This window comes from Aedes albopictus, chromosome 2 (genome assembly GCF_035046485.1).
Source record: "Aedes albopictus strain Foshan chromosome 2, AalbF5, whole genome shotgun sequence".
Lineage (NCBI taxonomy): Eukaryota > Metazoa > Arthropoda > Insecta > Diptera > Culicidae > Aedes > Aedes albopictus.
Window position 1 is genome coordinate 43,317,454 of NC_085137.1, and position 20,117 is coordinate 43,337,570.

General features: G+C 36.2%; 1 protein-coding gene across 6 annotated transcripts in view; it reads left to right on the forward strand.

The window, feature by feature from the left end:
* Positions 1–20,117, forward strand: part of LOC109421347 (uncharacterized) — a 491,813-nt gene that overhangs the window by 250,921 nt on the left and 220,775 nt on the right. Inside the window, exons 1-2 of one of the 6 annotated variants that reach the window (XM_062849573.1) lie at positions 9,878–10,099; positions 10,195–10,772. The exons of 2 other annotated variants lie outside the window; for them this stretch is intronic. The gene's annotated coding sequence lies outside the window, so the exon portion shown is untranslated. Of the gene's footprint in view, positions 1–9,877; positions 10,773–20,117 lie in introns of those variants that run through there. 3 more of the 6 variants (XM_062849575.1, XM_062849577.1, XM_062849574.1) reach the window with 3 other exon arrangements.

Sequence of the window (20,117 nt, forward strand, 5' to 3'; positions counted from 1 at the left end):
CACCTTTGGGCTTGATTTTGCCCAATGTGCGCTGCCTTGTACTAAAATATGAAACGGAACGTTTGTTGCAGTGCTGAAATCGCTGAAATAGTTATTTATGCCACAAGTTGCAAAAACGATGATTTTTTCAGCACGAGTTGTACATTTATCCAACCATCAGGCTTGCCGAGTTGGATAAATACAACGAGTGCTGAAAAAATCGAGTTTTGCAATGTGTTGCATACAAAGTTTTTTGTTATTACGAAAAACACCCATCAATTACAACCTTAACTGCACATTCTGAGAAAACATGCAAGCGGGCTTCCACGTGTATTAGCCATCTTAGCCTATTATCCGATCAAGTAGGCGTTTCACTAGGCCTACAGACCAGGACAGACCGAAATGGTCGGTCACAAATTTTCAAGCTCTCGTCCAGTTCAGTCTGGTACTTTTTCTTCTAAGAGGAGAAGTTATTGGAAGAAATAATACAGGAACTGACCGAAACGACGTGCGCGGACATAACATTTATAGATTTCCGGCATATTAGCTTTGAAATTAAACCAAACTAGGAGCAAATTGTCCAATCAAACAACAGTGCCGAAAAGTACTACTTTTCGGCACACTTGTTAAAGTTTGGAAAAGTAGGCCAATTCGCTGCCTTTTCACCGATTGAAAAGTAAGCACTTTCGAAACGTAATTACAAAAATGTAATTACGACCTATCTAGATTCAATGTCATCGAATATCTTCGAAAAAGACATTAACATTCTTCATGAAAAAAATGGGATTAAATGTGCGCTTTAAAAATAGAGTTTTGCAACGAGTTGCAAAGCATTTTTGCAATGAAAAACAAATCACTAGAATATGATCATTTCTATCAGTACCATCGTGCTTCGCGGTGGTTCGATGGGAACAGTCATGTGTTCTATCATGATGCAAATGTACTTTCGACTTCCAAATCAATATGACAATTTTTCAAAACTATCAACACGGTGCCTTTTTGAAGACTTTCAATATAATGTGAAAACTTGATTATCCCAAAAACCGATGTAAATATTTTATATTGACAACCCGCCGGCTATAGGTTATCATTTTCTTTATCATCGTCTCCATCCGAACGTTTACAATTTTATCGTTCCGAACCGTTTTACAATTTTATCGTTCCTAAATGTACATGTTTCATTAATAATATTTTCTGCTGTTTTAAAAATTTATTTATGAAGCAGGTGAAGAAACCCAAACTCTGCAATTTGCGGCTAAAGCCTGGCTTAGCGCTGCTAAGCCACCTCAGAGCACCGCTTAAAATAAGCCACACTTAACGTAAACCGTAGCTTTATTAAACCGGGTTTAGTGGTTAAGCCGAGGTGAAGAAATCGAAAAAAAGTTAAGCCCGGCTTAAAATGTTGCTAAGCCTGGTTTAAAATTTAAGCCCGGGTGAAGAAATCGGCCCTTAGTCGATAAGTTTATTAAACTTTTATCGTTTAGCTAAGCTTACTATTAGGTACCCTAACTGCAAACAAGGTCATCAGACTTATCGCACTCACCATAGGGGAGAGGTGAAACACGATTTTCATACTTGTTTTTATGGCATAAAATGAACAAATCTTTTTAACAGTGTAGCTAAACAATAAACAAAGAAACAAAACTATTTTTTCCACTAAGGGGCTGTCCATAAACCACGTGGTCATTTTTTTGGGACTTTTCAAACCCCCCCCCCCCCCCCCGCGTGGTCATTCGTCCATACAAATTTTTTTATTAGTCCATACAAAATGATCATTGGCCGAACCCCCCCCCCCCCCCTCATGACCACGTGGTTTATGGACAGCCCCTTAATCGATCCTTGGTATACATAATCTTTATAACCGAAATAGAAGGACATACTAGTTTTCATTATAATTAGAAAATACTTCACATTTAGTGTATGACATCGTGTTGCAAGTTTCACCGCTGTTGCAAGTAACCCCGTTTGGCGGTATGCAATTGGTGCAGCTTTACTCTATTTGCATTTTTTTCAGTACAGTTGAGGTTACATAAGCTTTAACCTATAAAAAAAAAACTAACGAGCATAATTGAATGACCAGTGACAAACAGCTGAAAGGAGATAGAAATTCCAGCTAGAGCAATGGGTTTGGCCACCTAAGTTATCCTAAGCTTAACCACCTCATTTTTCCGTTTTATTTTTTTATATAAATTAAGGCTGATACAAATTTAATTTTGACTTTTTGTCTCCCCACCTCCAAAAATTTTTAGCTGGATTTTGCATTTTGAGAGGGCAGATAAAAAAATATTAGGGCCCATCTAGCCGAGGCGGTAAACGCACGGGTATTCAGCATGACCATGCTGAGGGTGACGGGTTCGATTCCCGGTCGGTCCAGGATCTTTTCGTAAAGGAAATTTCCTTGACTTCCTTGGGCATAGAGTATCTTCGTGCCTGCCACACGATATACACATGCAAAATGGTCATTGGCAGAGGAAGCTCTCAGTTAATAACTGTGGAAGTGCTCATAGAACACTAAGCTGAGAAGCAGGCTTTGTCCCAGTGAGGACGTTACGCCAAGAAGAGGAGAGGAGAGGATAAAAAAATATTTACCAAAATATCGGGTCTTGCAAAGAATTCTCTAACAAATCCGATGAGTTTTTAATATTTTTCAGATAAAATGCTTTATTATTTTTATCCCCTGCCTCCACCAGCCAAAAAGTGGGGAGACAAAAAGTGAAATAAACATTTGTAACGGCCTTACGGAGCAATATTTTCAAAATTGGATTTCATACGCATGTTTGGGAAGGATCAAGTTATTTTCTTATATTTTCCTGCTTTTCGAATTTTCGCAAAAGCTTTTTTTTAGAAATTTTATTAAAAAATAGTTTATTTTTAACTGGAGCACTACTAGGAAAAAATGTCAGTAGATACCTTAATCCTTGTTCGTGTATAAAACCCGAATATGAAAATATTGCTCGGTTATTTAACCCGGAAGCAGTCGCGTCATATACTGAGTACGCGCAGCATGAAAAATGCACGCTTGTGGTACACAGCGTGACCGTGGTGTCGTTAAGGGTGTTCGAAGACGTGACTGCACGGGGGTTGAAAAAAAAAATTCAAAACCTAATACAAGAGGAAATGCATCCTGTTTCGCCTTACGCAGATAATTTTACTAGTCGACTATACCAGTCGGTATAGTCAAAATGAGAGACCAATTTGTTGAAAAATTACCACTTGTTTTGGTGGGATTCGAACCCACGATTCCATATCACTAATCTTGAGTTTAAAATAATTAAATTAATAATCATAAAATAAAAAAATTAGGTTTGCATCGAGTACTTTTAATACTGTCACAAGTCCTCAAGAATAATGAAATATTTGAAAAAAACTGAAATATCTGCAATAACTTTTATAAATGATAATCCTCAATTTTGCATGAAAAACCAAAGACATTGTTTGATTTTTTACGACAATACTTCTTTTAAAATTTCATAAATTCTTAAAAAAAAATCCAGAGTGTTACCAAAAAAAAAACGTAGACGTTACAGTTTGTCAAAAAAGTTTATAGAAACTTTTAACTGTAATTTATAAATAAATTAAGTACAACTTATTAGTCGCAGCGGCTGAATTTCCCCAAACAAATAAATGAATAAATGAAATAACTTGAAAGTTCTTAAATCTAGAATTTCTGAAACTCTTCCTGAAGGAATACTAGATCATTGAAGAAATTTAGGCAAAGTTTGATGAACATTTACTAGTGGTATTTTATATTTTTATGTAAACTTTGGTTTAGAATTGTGAAATGGTTGCAAAAAAATTAAGCTAATACAAAAATCTGTAAATTATATCAGGTTTAAGTGAAGTTTTTTTTATAAACTCGTTCAGACATATTTTACAAATTTTCTAGAGCAAAAAAAAGTTTTCCGAGAAAAGTACCTGAAGAAACTTGAGAAGAAATTTGTGGTGGAACATACTATTACTTACACTCTTGATTTTGAATGTTTTTTGTTCAGATTCTGTTTATGTTTTAGAAGAAAATTCAAAGAATTCACATGGCGTTTTTCAGAGATATTATCGATAAAATTTTGAAGTGACTGTCAGAAATTACTTCCAAATAAAATCCCATGTGAGTTGCAGGTAGATTTTATGAAAGACTAGCTATCCCGGCATACTTTGTCTTGTCAAGATGTGGTGGTTTGACGAATGTTTATTTTATTACTGCACCAAACTCTAGATTGGTTTCAGTTTGATCGTGTTAATTTTCTTTCTTGATCATAAAAAATAATATTTTATCAATTTTCTTGTTTTTTTAGTTGACTTTCGTAACTGTTTCTACATGAAAACACAGCCACCCTGTAGGTGTAGACGGATCGAGCTGTGCAAAATTCATGCTGGTCGATTCACTCGTTCATGAATTCTAATGCCTCAAAGGGAGTTCAAAATCATTTTTATGTATACATTTCTTGAATTATATAATATGCAATTTCTATTATATTTTTAAACTAATCTTGGTGATTTTGATTGGAATCAAGGGGAAAAAGTCATATTTTCTACAAATTATGGTAAAGTAAGGCTTTGACAAAAATACCATAAAAAACAACTAGGGGCTGTTCAAAAACTACGTAGTCCAAAATTTGATAATTTCTGACCCTCTTTCTCTCATACACTTCTATTTAAACAAAAATATTGTAATTGGTATGGAGCGTAGATTTTGGCCAGACCCCTTCCTCCAAAAAGTCGACATTGCTCCTAAGTAGTAACTTCTAAAAAAAAGCCACTTCAAAAAAATTCTAATGTATATTTTAAAGCTTTAAGAAAATGCAATAAAATAAGAAATACATTTTCAAAGTAGGCACTTACGATAACATCTTTATTTTAATTCTTCTTAAATCTCATCGAATAAGGCATTTTTTAAAATTATTTAGCAAATGTTAAGCTTTCATTATTCTTCCGGGATTTCTAATCGAAATTTTTATAGGTGTTTCTTATAAAATTCGGCTTAAAATTCTGTCAGAATCTACAAGACTGCGTTGTCATAAGAACTTCAGCTGTTTTAGTTTTTTCTCGAACATCACCGGAAATTACAGCGACAATTGGGTTGTTTAGTGAATAAAATATTGCTATTTTCTTTAGCCTAATCGAAAGAGCTCATTTTTCTGAGTATAGAGTGATTTTATTGCGATTCGATTCCTTTGTTTTGATGGTTAAATAAACAAAACAAAACTTATTTCCTAGGATAGAATGACAGTGCAATCGATAAAATGACAGTTCGCCTCGAACAAAAAAAATCCCCATACAAACTTTAAATGCATTTTAAAAATAGTTCCCGGCCACCAAAAATTATGAAATTTGGGATTTTGACTAATTTTTGGACGGAGATTCCGATTATGAGATAATCTGAATACCCCTAAAGAACCCAATTCCGCCCGAGATATCACAAAGAACTCATCAAGTAATGTTTTCTAATGTGGAGAATTGTGAAGAATTAGCATTAAGTTAAAATTCACAAATACAAAGAAATTAAAAAAAAATGTGAAGAAGATGGGCGTGGCCGGCAATGGAAGTTTACATGTCTTTTTTACTTCAACCTCTGATTGGAATGCTGTTCCTTCACTAATAGCATTCCATAAGCAATTAGATAGGAATATTCAAAACGAACAAACTCATTTTCGCTCTCCCTCTTCACACAGTCAATTCATAGTCATTGAATAAGAAGCCGATCGAGAAACATCTTCATAATTACCTACGTTTATGGCTACGATTCCTTCCAAAAAAAAACTCCACAACAATCAAATGGGAAAAGGTCTGTGTAAAGCACCGTTAAGTGTAATCGAAACGTTAATATTTTATCAGCAATTTAACACTTTGTAAGATGTTTACAAATAATCATTGACTTTCATTCAGTTGACAAACGAGTATCGAGCAGCTGAATATAAATATGCAGGCAAGTGAATGAAAATTGCCGCACAGTGAACTTCAACTCGTTTGCTCGAAAATTATGCGCCCTGGATAGGTGTATTAAAGTTTTAACATGACAACTTTCAGTATGCAATCTACGAATTACTCCGTTACCACACAACGCAACGCAACGAATGCCAGGAGAAATCCCAACATTACAAGAGCCATTTCAACAGAAATTCTCAAAGGAATGTGAAGATTAGACGAGCTTGGTGGTCTAGTGGCTACCGCTTCTGATTCATATGCAGAAGGTCCTGGGTTCAATCCCTGGCTCGTCCCTTTCCTCCAACTTTGTATCTTTCTATCTACTTTCTCTCTCACTCTCTCTCTCCTGCACATACTTCTCATGTTCGTATGTTCGTAGCGATCGCTAGAATCAGAAACGGAGTGAAAAAAAGCCGGTCTTCCTTCCTTCCAACTTTCATCACAGCACAGTGTCAATCTATCATACAACGCCTACAAGTCATGCAACCAAGCGGACTGTGCCGCTTCACAGTAATCTTCACACAATCTATCGCTTTACGCCTGGCACCCTTGCACCAATGCATGATCCATGTGCCAAAAATAAAAATTTCCTACCAACACACCAACATCCGTATGACCTTGTGCAGGCGCAGAGGATTCAACGGCCTGATGTGGGCAAGCGATTGCGTAGAAACGGCTATCTCAGTCTTAATTTATGACGATTTATTTTATTCTACCCGACGTTTCGGCCATGGGTTTAAGCCTTTTCAAGGGAAAAATTGTCTATCGTCCTTGTCCTTGTTACAATTTGCATTTGCGTTTGTCAATTTATCCGGGTCATAGCTTTTTTGGGGTAATTTAAACGATAATTTTGGTCAGAATCTCATCTATAATTGCATGATAATAACAATCACAATATCTGGAGTAGTCAATTCATTATTTCTCCTGTGATTCCTCCGTGGATTTCCGCAAGGACTCCAACAGGAAAGCTTTTTATGATTTCTCCAAATTGAGATGCAGGCTCTGTTCCACTTAGAGCATTATTCCAATAAAAAAGAAGGAGGTGTCCACTGTGTCCATAAGGTAAAATTTTGAGTTTTATCCCAAATATTGTACAATACAATTTTCGTGATGATATGGTAAGAAACTCGCAAGTTATCTCAACTTGGGCTGATTTCCTGAAAATTACCGTTATTCTAAAGATAAACATCATAAAACGTAAATTTTGGACAAAATTTACCATAATAGGGATACAAGCATGTCTTAGAAGTGAGAATTATGTGAATAAAAAAAATCAGATGCAGCCATGCTTCTTTAACACAACAAATCTAATTGAAACAGGTTAATTGATTTTTTTTGCTTAATTTACGTTTATTTTGTACAACATAAAACGGCTTTGTACTTTACCAATACAGAATCTCATATTTTTTTTTTCTCTTCTAGTCATAGTTGCTACTAACAATGGTGAGGACATAAACCTAATTTGTTTCAACTTTAATTCATTACTCGTTATTTGCAAAACATATGCTGTATTTGATCAGTGTCATTTGCCTTTACAATAAATAAATTTATTTTGAAAATCCTTGTTACAGATGTTAAATGAATTCAATTTTCAATTTTTCAATTTTTCAATTTTTCGATTTTTCAATTTTTCAATTTTTCAATTTTTCAATTTTCTATGAGAACATATTGGGCACGGTGTATTTCACCATAAAGCAGTGGTGCTCAGGCTGAAGGATACCGCGGGCCAAATTTACAATTCGGGATCCACCGGCGGGCCGCATAGAATATCGATGAACAAAAACAACAAAAAGAACGATTTTACAACACATTTATTGAAAATCTAAACCGTTCAGAACTGTTGTAAGGGTCAAACTTGCTTCATGTAGTTTTTATTTTTCGTTAAGTAACAAAAATTGACTAATAACTGGGGTTCTACAATATATTTAGCAGAACTTTAAGTTTTTTTTTTGTATTTTAAGGAAAACAAAACACAATTTAGATTCATAGGCTTGCTTTAGAAAAATGTTTGAGTTTCAAATTGAAATTGCAACAAACTATTTAAGAGTCGCCCCTAGATTGCCTTGAAGCCACTTCAGAAATTTCTCATGCAACTTTTATATGAATTTCTTATGAATCGCTCCAAAAATGCTGGATCTTCTTTTGAACTTTATTCTGGAGTTGATCCAGAAGATTTTCAAGCAATTTCTTTAACAGCTTATCTTGAAATCGCTTATTCAGAAAATTTTCTGGAGTTTCTTTTAGTATTTCTAGAATTCCCTTGGAACGCCTCCAAGAACTTTTCTTGGATGTAGCTTTGGAATTGCTCTAAAATTACTTCACGAATTTTTCATGAATCTTTTCCAAGTATTTCTTCTAGAATATCTTCCGGATTTTTCCTGAAGCTTCTCTAGAAATTTTACTGGAATTTCTCGAAGGTTTTAGTGAAGTATTTCCATAACTCTTTTTTGGAGTTGCAGCTAAAGATTTTTAAAAATATCTTGAAGTTTTCTATGAACTTCAACATGAACCAGAATGTTTCATAAATATTTCCCAAAGTGCCTTCAAGAATGCTCCTATGCTGCTATCGAAATTTATCCTAAAGATGCTCCGGAATTTTTCTGCTTGAGATTGTTTACAATTATTTCTGACAGTTTCTTAAAAATTATACTTTAAAGTTGATTCAAGTTTGATGTTCAGATTTTCCTCAGGTGTTGCTGCAATTGATCCTGGAATCTTGTTTGTAGTTTTCAGAATATATTTTGTTGCTCCAGGATTTTCTTCTAAAGTTGTTTGAGATATTTCAGCTACAGTGGCACCGTGGCACCAGAACTATTTTTTTCGTGACTGGTTTTGTGGCTTAGCTATACGACACCGGAATATTTCGGCTTCGTGAGTTTGAATCTTACCGGAACGGTTAACACGGTGAAAATTGATCAGCTAAACTTTTTTGTTCGATTTCTTAAGAAACTGAACGAGTTATTCCAAAAAATCGTTCAAAAATTTCTGTACGTCGAAAAGTACTCCGCGGGCCGCATCTCAAGGCATGGAGGGCCGCATTCGGCCCGCTGGCCGCAGGATGAGCACCACTGCCATAAAGAATAAATTTGTAGGATACATAACAATTCCTAAAAATACCTCGAAATTTCCTAAAAATACCTAAAAGTTGAGCAGTCGGTGGCCACATCCGATACTTAGATGGATTTCTTTATTAAAGAGATTTTCAGCCCGAGGCTGGCTCATCTCTAACATCCGAAACTTTCTGAACAGTATGTTAGATGGTGGAGAAGTAAGTTTTAATGGAAATAGTATGAATTTAGTTGCGAATGCTTTTTTGGAATACACTGTGTACCAAAAAGTCCTTTTTATAAGAATCTGACCCAATGACCCACCCAAATAACTCCGACCACAGGGCCGGAAGACGTTCTCTGTCCACTTTCACAAACTAGACATATGTACGAGTAAACTGTAATAAAATATTCAAATCCGTTGAGTATTCACCAAGTTTAGTTTTTAGTTCATATGCACTAACTGAGCCCGATACGGGTTAAAATAATGAAATCAAAACCTGGTGATGTTTTAGCGTAATCCATACAGCTAAACTACCGAATTATCAAACGATTAGTGTCATATTTATTCTTCGGATAAAGGATAGTTCGTACAACGCGTTCGGAAAAGCAGTGTAAGTTCCAATTAAAATATAATTCTTTTAAGAAACTTGTCCTGATTCTTTGCTACTGCTAAAACTTACTGATGGGATTATTTCAAAATATCCTTTTGAATTATTATCCATTTAAAAAAAAAAGTTTCAAATGTTTTCGTTCACAGGTTTGAGCGTGGCAAGGCGTTCAAAATGTGCAAAAGTGATCGGACAGCGGTACCCCTTTGAATTACACGCGTGCCGCTGTCCGATCACTTTTGCACATTTTGAACGCCTTGCCACGCCCAAACCTGTGAATGAAAAAATTTTGTACTTCGTATATGTAAAATTCAGCATATTAGTAGTTCCGTGTCAGAAATTAAGCTCAATCCATCAACGCAAACCAAAGTTACAGCATCCCAAACTTGGTAATTTTGTATGAAAATGGGCGTTTGTCCGACTTTGAAAATATTGCTTCGTTTTATTGAATAGAAATACACAAAACCCAATCAATGAGGAAATGCATCCTGTTTCGTCTTAAGTAAGCTTCTCGATTGATTTGGAATAGAACCTATTCAGGTATGGTATAGTAAGGTATTTCTGAATACCCGTGCGTTTACTGCTATATGGGACCTTACTTTACTTTGCACATTCTGTTATGAATACTCTTACAGATAGCCCAAAACATGTTGAAAGAATCTGTATTCCTATAAAGAAATCAACCAGCTAAACTCCTCAACACGCCATTCACATGTTAAAGCTCCCGATCGGGCTCCTCGGTCATACTCATCTGTCTACAACAGCTGAGGAAAGCACCCTACCTATTTAGATGGACCATCAGTTCGGAGATTTCGGTGCGCTCAACCAGCAGATAACAAGCAGCACACTATCCAAGATTTATGGTGATTAACTGGTCCGCCTGGATGTCGTGACGGATAACGATTAGCGACCGCCGTGCGGCGTTCTTTCTATACCTACTAGGTACTAGGAAGCAAGACTATTAGGCAGGCCCACTCACGCCCCACCCCTCCCCAGGTGCACTGTTTGTGAAGAGATACATAATTTACTAGTCTGACAACGACAGACCACGGACGGTGGGTTCGGTAGAAGTGGTGGTTGATATTGAGTGGCTGTGCGGTGTGTGTACCCAATCAAGTGAAAATTAAGGAAAAACGAGGCAACTTCGAAATTGGATTATCTCACATGTGATCTAACCGTAACATCAGCCAACAAAGGGGGCGAAATGCAGCCGGTAAGCAAACTTGTATTTTTCCGGGTCCCGTGTACTACTCTGTCTACTGGCGGCAAGCGAGAGGTCGGTAGGGTGCGGCATATTTCTCGAAACTTGATAAAACCGGAAATTTTGGTAGTTTTAGGATTTTGAAATAAACTGGAGAAGATATGTTCCGTTTGATTATTGCAGCGTAACCCGAGCAGAAAAGAATAACAACTTAATAACAAATCAAGGTATTTAATCTTAAATACTACCATACCTTGACATGCCCTTCATTAGGTGGTAATAAGAGGCAAAATAACAAAACCGAATACCATAATTTTGTATGAATAACACCTAGAAAATAACAAGTCTTATTATTTAAATAATGAATGCATACCAAACATTTAAAAAACACTACGAAGGGCTGCATTTGTTATTCAAATGGTATTGAATACCTACGTAATAATAATTATAGGTATTATGTTGTATATTTTATCGATAGCTCAATTTGTTATCAAGCAGATATTCAATAACAAAGTAATAACAGCTATTACTATTGAGCTGTACATTGTATCGATAGCTCAATTTGGTATCAGTCACATATTTCCTTGCATATTTCATAGAAATATACAATAGAAATATACACTAGAAAATAACAATTGAGGGGGTTAGAAGCAAAGGGGTATAAGTGACAAAACCCCACTTTCGAGTAAATGAGGAAGTTTTTGTTCAATTTTTGATCCCATACAAAATGTATGCAGCTTCAAAATCAACCCAATTTTCTCTGATTTATTGTAATTTATCCAATCATCGTAGAAATAATATTTAAAAAGTTCCTGAAAGCTTGAAATGTGAAGAATTTTATCATATGCTCAGCTCAAAATCGACAAAATGGTCACTCACACCGCTTTGATTATGGACCCCTCAATTGTTATTATTAAAATCCACATTGGATGAATACAATTTGTTATTAGTTTTGTATATGATGAATAAAGAATAATAGCCGACTATACTGCATATATATTGTCTATCCGGTTGGAATCAAGACCGACATTCAATCAAAAATTGCCATTTTCTTGGTCCACAAGTGACGCAACTGTTTCGCATCTACTGCGCTGTGTTGCTGACAACAACGGGAAGGATGCGCACTACTTTTGACATGATTAAAAAATGTCGCAAGTTGGGTCGCGTCGCGACTTGATTGTGCGAAGTCCGGTTTGGTGGCGGCCCGACAATAATATTATTGATTTACGTTGCGGTGTATGTCAGTCGTACGTCAAATTGTGTGAATAAAGTTCTACATATTTTTCTTATGGAGAACATTACGAGCATACCTTTTTAAAAGGTCCCTAACAAATCCGGATTTAAGCTACGTTTAAAATTAACAAGGTAATCTAACGAACCCTTATAAAATTTTGATGATTTATTACTTAAAATGATAAAAATGTATTACATATTAGGATGATAAGATTTTCGCACCACGATGACGTAGTCAGGATTCGTTATACACGATGCTACCCATTTTACGCCTAGGGTAGGGCGGGGCAAGATGAGCACCCTAAGGATCACGTTGAGTTTATTGAAAGTTAACACAATTTTTCAAAGTACCTCTCAGTAGTTCTCTTCTATATCTTGTTTTCTATCACCCATAAACATGGGAGGGTTAAAAATTCACAATAAGGATGATTTATTTGACTAAACAAAAAAGATGTTTTATGGTCAGTTCAATCATGCTACGGGGCAAGACGAGCACCCCTACACTGAAGATAATTTCCGTATATCTTTTATATGTGAAACTACATAGATTTTTGCAATAAGCTTTCATAAATGAAAATTATGTTTTGAAACATAAAAACTAAACGTTTTGATTCAAATAATATCCATTATCAAAATCAAATGAATTTTATTTATCTTGATACATAAAATTTGTGTGTGAGGATTATAACGCTTATAGCCCGTATTCTATTAATTATTATAAGATGCATCCAAATAAAATTGAAATTGTTTGTTATGATTAGAAAATTTCTCAATTCCTAAATAAAACTAGGCTACTTTGATTTATCTTTGGGTCTAGTTTTTATTGCCACCAATATCGAATACAGTTCTTCACGAAATGTTGCATTTGCTGAATCCCCAAAAGGGGGTTTATTTAGAGGTGGCCAAGGAGGCGGCGGAAACAGCATCGAACGATGTACATAATTAGGGCTCCATCCAAGGATCTATTGGGTTCTGCTGGACGCTGGACATTGCACTGCATTACCGGAAACCAATTGCTGTTTATTAAGCAAACACAGGCGGCACACAAGAACGACGAAAGCGGCGGTGTCGAAGGTTTATTTTGGTTGGCGTTAAAACCGGGATGCTTTTGGTTGGCGGAGTGGATGGTATCTTCCGTTGGCTGCTGGAAGCGTTCCTAGTTCTCCACATTTCCATTTTTTCCGCTTCCCTGGAAAATACGCAGTTAAACGATTGCAGAAATCACCTCTATCGTACTTACTTTTATTCCTGGACTATTCGTCGAGAGCTTCAAATAAATATCTTTTTTAAATTGTTCGGACAACTTCGGAACATCGAGCGATGAGCCATCACGACCGTTACAAATCTGTTCAAATTCGCGGCAAACTCAATGATAACATTTATAGGTGGACTCCTATAAATTTTTACTATAACAAAGACAATTATAATTCTTATGTTTGCACAAACATGAAAGTGAAGGAGTCTGACATGGTGTTTATAGCCGCACGCTTAAAAACAACAATCCAGCAGTCTTATAAACTATAAGGGCGCCAACTACATAAAATTTAGCTTTGCAATTTTGTCAGTGTACGGGGCAAGAAGAGCACTTCATTAAAATCCCAATATTTTAACAATAAATTGGTCATACACTGATTGATATAGTGAACCTTGTGTATAGCTATGGTATCACGTTCTAAAATTATAATTTTTTTTCGATTATTGAAAAAAATGCGGTTTTATAATACTTTATACAAAATGACCCGAAAAACAATAAACGATTATTAGGTTGCTTATTTTTAGAAATTTACTCAACCAAATAGTTGCAGAGGTTACGGAAACCTATGTTCGGCACTATTGAGTGGATTACAATAATTTCAAAATATTTTCTATATTACCATCAGGGGTGCTCATCTTGCCCCACTATAGGTAAATAACTAAAATTGAATAAATTTTAATGTTTGTTTTAAGAAAATATTTTCTAATGTAAATTAAAATGCTTTGCAGTAAGCTAGTAATGTTGGTTGATAACTAGAATTATGGTAAAAATTTGATTTTGACATAAAAACCTTATTTTATTCTGATGATTTCTTATAAGAAAATGCTAAAATTCCATGCTATCGACTTATTTGACAATATTGTTTAATTCGTTCATTATGAAGTACCTTTTATCAGGTTTACAAACAGGATGAACATTATTCTAACGGATTATGAAGTTGCTTGGGAAAAATTCATCATAAAAGTAGTAAAACGGAGGGGTGCTCATCTTGCCCCGGGTGGCCATCTTGCCCCGTCCTACCCTACCGCAGTTTCTCTGCTGTCTTTCAACCAATTCAGTCCATTTTTGGAATGTTATTAGCTTACGATTTGCCGCAACTACACATAGAAAAAAAGCTCAATCGCAGTGGTGGGCGTAAAGTATCACCTACCGTATATAACGAATCCCGACTGTACAAAGAATCTTAGTGTTTAAATTGAATTGACACGTGTTTTTGATGCGGTCGGTTTTTTTTTTAAATCACAAGTTAATGGACAAAGACAGCCACCTAAACAACCCCAAATAAACATTTTGAGAAACAATTGCTCATGTTTCTAGACAGCTGTTCCATGTAGTGAAACTAAGCTGTAAAGCGATAATTCGATTATTTCAGATAATTATAAATGTAAACAAGTCTGGGGACCACTATTTGTCGAATTACAGGGGGTTCACTATTGTTAAGTTAATTCTACACGCAAAGAACCGCCTAGTCTACTCCGGTCGGCGGTAAGACCATATGTAGAAAAGATAAATATAAAACCTTTTACTCAATCGAAAGGGTAAAAAAGATATACTGTTTATCTGATCAGAGCAAACTTCGGCTACTAAAGGGTCCAGTACTGGTAAAATACCCTAAGTGTATCTGATAATTTGATGCTCGTGCTCCAAAAGGCACTCATGAGCTTAAAATCTAGTTTATTTGCAAAAATTCAATCTGTTGTTCACGGATGTTCATAATATGCATATCGAATAATGCCCAGGTAAAGAATATTTGACATATTTATGCCAAATAAACATCTTTTTTATGATAGTGAGTGACTATTGGAATACTAGTGGCTAAAGGTACACTAGGGGTACCCTATATTGTGTGGCAAACACATTGATACAATACACTATTTGGGCATCCCGCGCACCTCAATCCGCGATATAAGGCTAAAAAATCTGCATATGTGGAAAGATTTCGTAAAGAGGAACACAAAGTGATACATTTGCGGCCAAAATTTGGACCACTAATGCGAAACTTTGAATCGGAATTAATAAAAGGCGTTGCGCGTCATGCGTGCAAATGCGAATAAAAATCAACAAAAATTCCACTTATTGTAGATTTAGCGCTTAATTGGTTCATAAAGTTATTTGATGAACCTACGCTGCCTTTCATGTGCGTTTAACAAAACGTCGGAAGAAGTGCGCTGAATAGAGCATCGGATTTACTATGCAGCGCACTACTTCCATTCCGTTATGTTTAACGTATAGCAAAGACAGCGGAAGTCCATAAAGTTACTTCCAACAGCAATTTAGAGCTAAATCCACAATATCGGCTGCAGCAACCTAAAAGAGGGAGAGTATTAGTAAAGAAGAACATGCACAACTAAATGCATTTTTCCACTTACCCTAACTGCCAGCTGCTCTCCAGGCCGTCTTGGGCAGGGATTGGCACTTTGGCAGCCCCATGCTCTGTGGACGATACGGGCCATCAGAGCATACTATGGGGACCTTTCACAGACGTGCTCCGGTCGCCCTGGGACAAAAACACCACCAATTTTTGCTCACCTCTTCCTTTCCGGACAGTGCAGCCATCGATCGAAGTTTCTTCTTCTTCGGGACCATTTTCTGCCACTCCTTCGGTATCCATCGCACTAGTGGGCCCGCTTCCAGGTTGCCAGGGTCGAATAATACTTCGGCTCCGTGATCCGCAACCCGTCACCGTAAATAAATGCTGCACCCCTCGCATTGGCAAACCCAATCCAGGGTGCCAAGGGTAGAATTCAGCTGCTACTCCGGTGAAAACACTCCCATCGGAGTAGAGGGATAACCAAACTGACACCGTCCTCGCTTTCTCACCGATTTGTGCTGGGATTCCACTCCTCCGTTCCCACGGCGACGACGGCAAAGACCGCGAACAAATTCACCCGCTGGAATCGCCCATTGATTCGCCATTCCGGGAGACAAACAACGCACTCGCGAAAAATTATTTTCCGACACCGACTTTGCCACCGACACTATTTCCACAACAATAACAAACACGCTTAAAAATCGTCACACAGTTATGTGTGAAAGTTACGCAAAATCGGGCAAATTCCATATTGGCGTGAAAGCAAGGAGGGTTTTTGGGACCAAGGGAAGTTCTTATGATGGTTCGAGACCCTGGACGGTGGAGGGGTCCTGAATCATGGTAAAGTGTATGTGAAATATAGTGAAAGAAATTATTCAAAACTTCCTTGAAAGAATAATTATTTTGTAGATTTTTCCTTGAACATATGCGTAGAATTTTTTTTCGCATTTTTCAGATGATTTTTCGATGAATCATGTTAAAAATCTAACTTGTACCTAAGGTCAGTAGTACACAGTTTCAAATATTTGGCAAGAAAAGAACTCAAGAAACAACATCTGTTTGACACTAATAAAAATTCGATCGAGAACTCGATCGAGTTGAACAAGATGTTTGAGCATTGGTTTCTTTTCGAACAAATATTTGACCCTGTGGAGTGGGATCTTGAGCTTGATGAGATTAGAAACTAGGTACAGAAAACTAGATCAGCAAGGAGAATTCCTTGAGAAGTTTATAAAGGTGTCTCTTGGACAGTTAGATTAAGATCATGTAAATAGATATTCAGAGATACGAGAATCAATTCAGTAAATTTTGAAAACGACGTATAATCAATGGTGTTACTGAATTCTGGTATTTTATGTATTGTTCTCAAGTATTACCCGTTGCAAGAAAATAGAGAGCGAAAAAGGTGCAAAATCGGTAATAGACCTCCGCTGGTATGTTTAATCGTTATGGTGTCTTCTACAATAAGTGCGCGAATTGGCCAAGGAATACTGCGCCGAAAACACCGAAATGATTTTTCTTACAGGCGGAGATGTATGGGCGCTTGCGCGTACAAATTTTCGCGCAACGCATAATATATACGCCCGTATACATAACTAACGAGAAGAACCAAACTGAGATATCTTAACCATTCCAACAATGATTCTCGCAAATACTTATGTTTTAATGAAAACATGAGTCGTTATACACTGTAAAAACCATAATATGATATTATCTGCTAACAAAACTTGTTCATCATTTATTACTCCAAAACCAACAAATACCATCTCAATACCAACCTTTGCTCAAATACCATATAGTGTTATTGTGATATTATCATAACATTTCATATGATAACATCTCAATAATAATTTTAGGTATTAGAGCAGAGGTTGGTATTGATATGGTATTTGCTAGGTATTCCCTTCTGCTCGGGTAATGGGAGTCTTTGGTGGTCTAGACCAGATCGTTTGGGCTCTATAGAGGTATAAGTATATTTCTATAATATTGATGGTAATAATGCGGATGCTAAACGTAGAATACTAATCATGGTTATTAAATATTTCTAAAAAACTACCGTCATTGGAGGAGAAAAGGGTCAGAGGGGCGAGATTGGGTCAAAACATTATCTGAAATATCTCATCAAATATTGCGAATATCGAATTAAAAATTGGTGGCATACTCGTAATTGCCAGCAGTTCCTGTCAAAAATTAGGTTTCTAGAGCAATTAGTTAAGTTTCGATAAATCAACGAAAAAGAACTTGAAAATAATGCCTTTTAAAAATGCCACTTTAAAGGTTCGATGAATAATCAGACTTTTAGGTGGATTGATACATTTACGAATCTCAACGTCATAATAATCATATAATATATTATTGGTAAGTAGTATCAACCTTGACCAGAACTTTATTCACTTACTTTGTTGTCGATTCGGAACAAATTCGGTTCCCTCGACCCATTCTCACCCCCTCCAAGGAGTTAGAATGGGTCAATTTTCATACACTTGTACTTTTAAGGAAAACTGACGATCTCCAAATATTTTTTCATTATTTGTACATACATTACCAAAGATCACATTCAAGTGATCAAAGGACTTTTTCATGCAAAGCAGCAAAAGTTATTGAGCAATGAATGTAGAAGTATGCATTTTTGACCTATTCTCACCCCCAATGACGGTACTCTTGATTTTATTATTATTCACCATTCCATCAAGACGTCCATACAGACTGCATACAAATGATGTTCCTGTTTTTTAAATTTATTTGTTTATCTTTAGTGTTACATACTCATGGGTTAAAGTCTTAAGAATACCAGATGTGAAAGAAAATTCTGACAACATCCCATATGAAAGAAAGTAGGGTATATGTACCATTCCTTGGCCTAATTTGCAAGCCGCCTTGACAATTTTGGCTATAACTCATGAATTAATATAACTAGAAATAATATGTCGACCATATTACACACTCTAGGCAGTGCATGTTTCACCAATTGGAAGTAAACTAACGTAAATATTCAAGAATTTACTTAATTAAGTTCAAAAGTTTCGATGCGATGGTATGCAACGTTGGTCTATGGTACAAAAATTGGCCCATTAGTGGATACAACGTTGGCCTATTGCTATCCATGCACTAGAACCACTAATTATCTCATTTTTTCAATATTTCTGCTGAAGTATTATCTCTGTTTGTTCACCAATCTTACTTTTAAATTACATTTTCGGAGCCAAATTTTCAAAAAACTATAAATAAATCACTTTAACTAAAGTTCTTTCTTAATTTAGTAACGAAAACAACGCAACCCTATTATTGTGTTATATTTTTACAGTCACCGCACACAAAATCTTTCTTCCTGTTCGTTCTTTCTGGTCCTTACGCAAGAAATGCTGTTGACGTCTTTTTATCGTTGTTTTTGACGTCACTTTACTGATGGGCCAAGATTTGGGTACATAGTGAAAAAAATGTCCTCAATATTCGGCCCACATCCAATTTGTAAAATAGTTATTATTCGTTGAAAACAAATACACAAGTTCAAAATAGCGTCTTTGACCATCGCATCAAATGTTCAGTTATTGAAAAGTCAATTCGAAATGTTCCAGAATCATGCCATGGATGATCATGTGTATTGACTACCCACTAAGCCGAAGAATCATGGCGTCTACAAAAGCTAAACAAAGTGACATTTTCATTAAATTTAATGTTCCAAAGTGCTAAAATTGAAACGAAATGTTACAGTTGTTTGGAAGATAGCTTTTCCGATATCCAGTTATGCGTGTTTGTTTGAGTTTTTGGTTTACATTGAGATAGGCCGAACGAGGGGACTATGCCAACGAAGCATCCCGATACCCTATTTCGTTCAAAGCTTTCGAGATGCATTGAGAACCTCAGAAAAAATGCATAATAGGCTCCTAAAGTCCTATCGGGATTCTTGTTTTAAACCACAGTATATGGTTCAAGAGTACATATTTACTCATTTTTTGACGTTTTTATTAACCGTAGTTGAAAATATATAATTTTTACTTTTTTAGCCTTTTGTCTTGTCCCTAGCTTATAACACATACTTTGAGTGATTTTTTTTCACCGTGTATGTCAGATAGGAACATTTTTGAAATCCCAGTGCGAAAAATGTCGAGCTCAGTCACACAAGGTTGACCTCAAATGTCAAAGTAGAACTATTTACCATTTTTCTTATTTCGAATTTTCTCATTATTCCTTTGTTTTTCAAGTTCGAGTAAAGTACAATTCCGATTAGAATACTGTAGGGGTTGAGAGAGATAGAGAGAAAAAGATTAATAGGGCATATAGCGTCAGTTGCGGTGATGCACCACCGGAAAAACAAAGCAAACGATCAACATGAAATGAAACGTCAGTCTTGTAAAGCATTTTGTGCGAGAAGGTATCGCTCCTCCTCGTTAGCGTGCGTTTGGCTGCAGGATTCGGCTCAAGATTCGGCTGGTGTGCTCGGAAGTGTCCCTCCGGACACTACAAATACCATGCTTGATCGTATTATTCAATATATGCGAGATTTCGTCTTTAATTTTAGGACCCTATTCCTGCATTGGCAAGTTTTGAAAGGTTAATA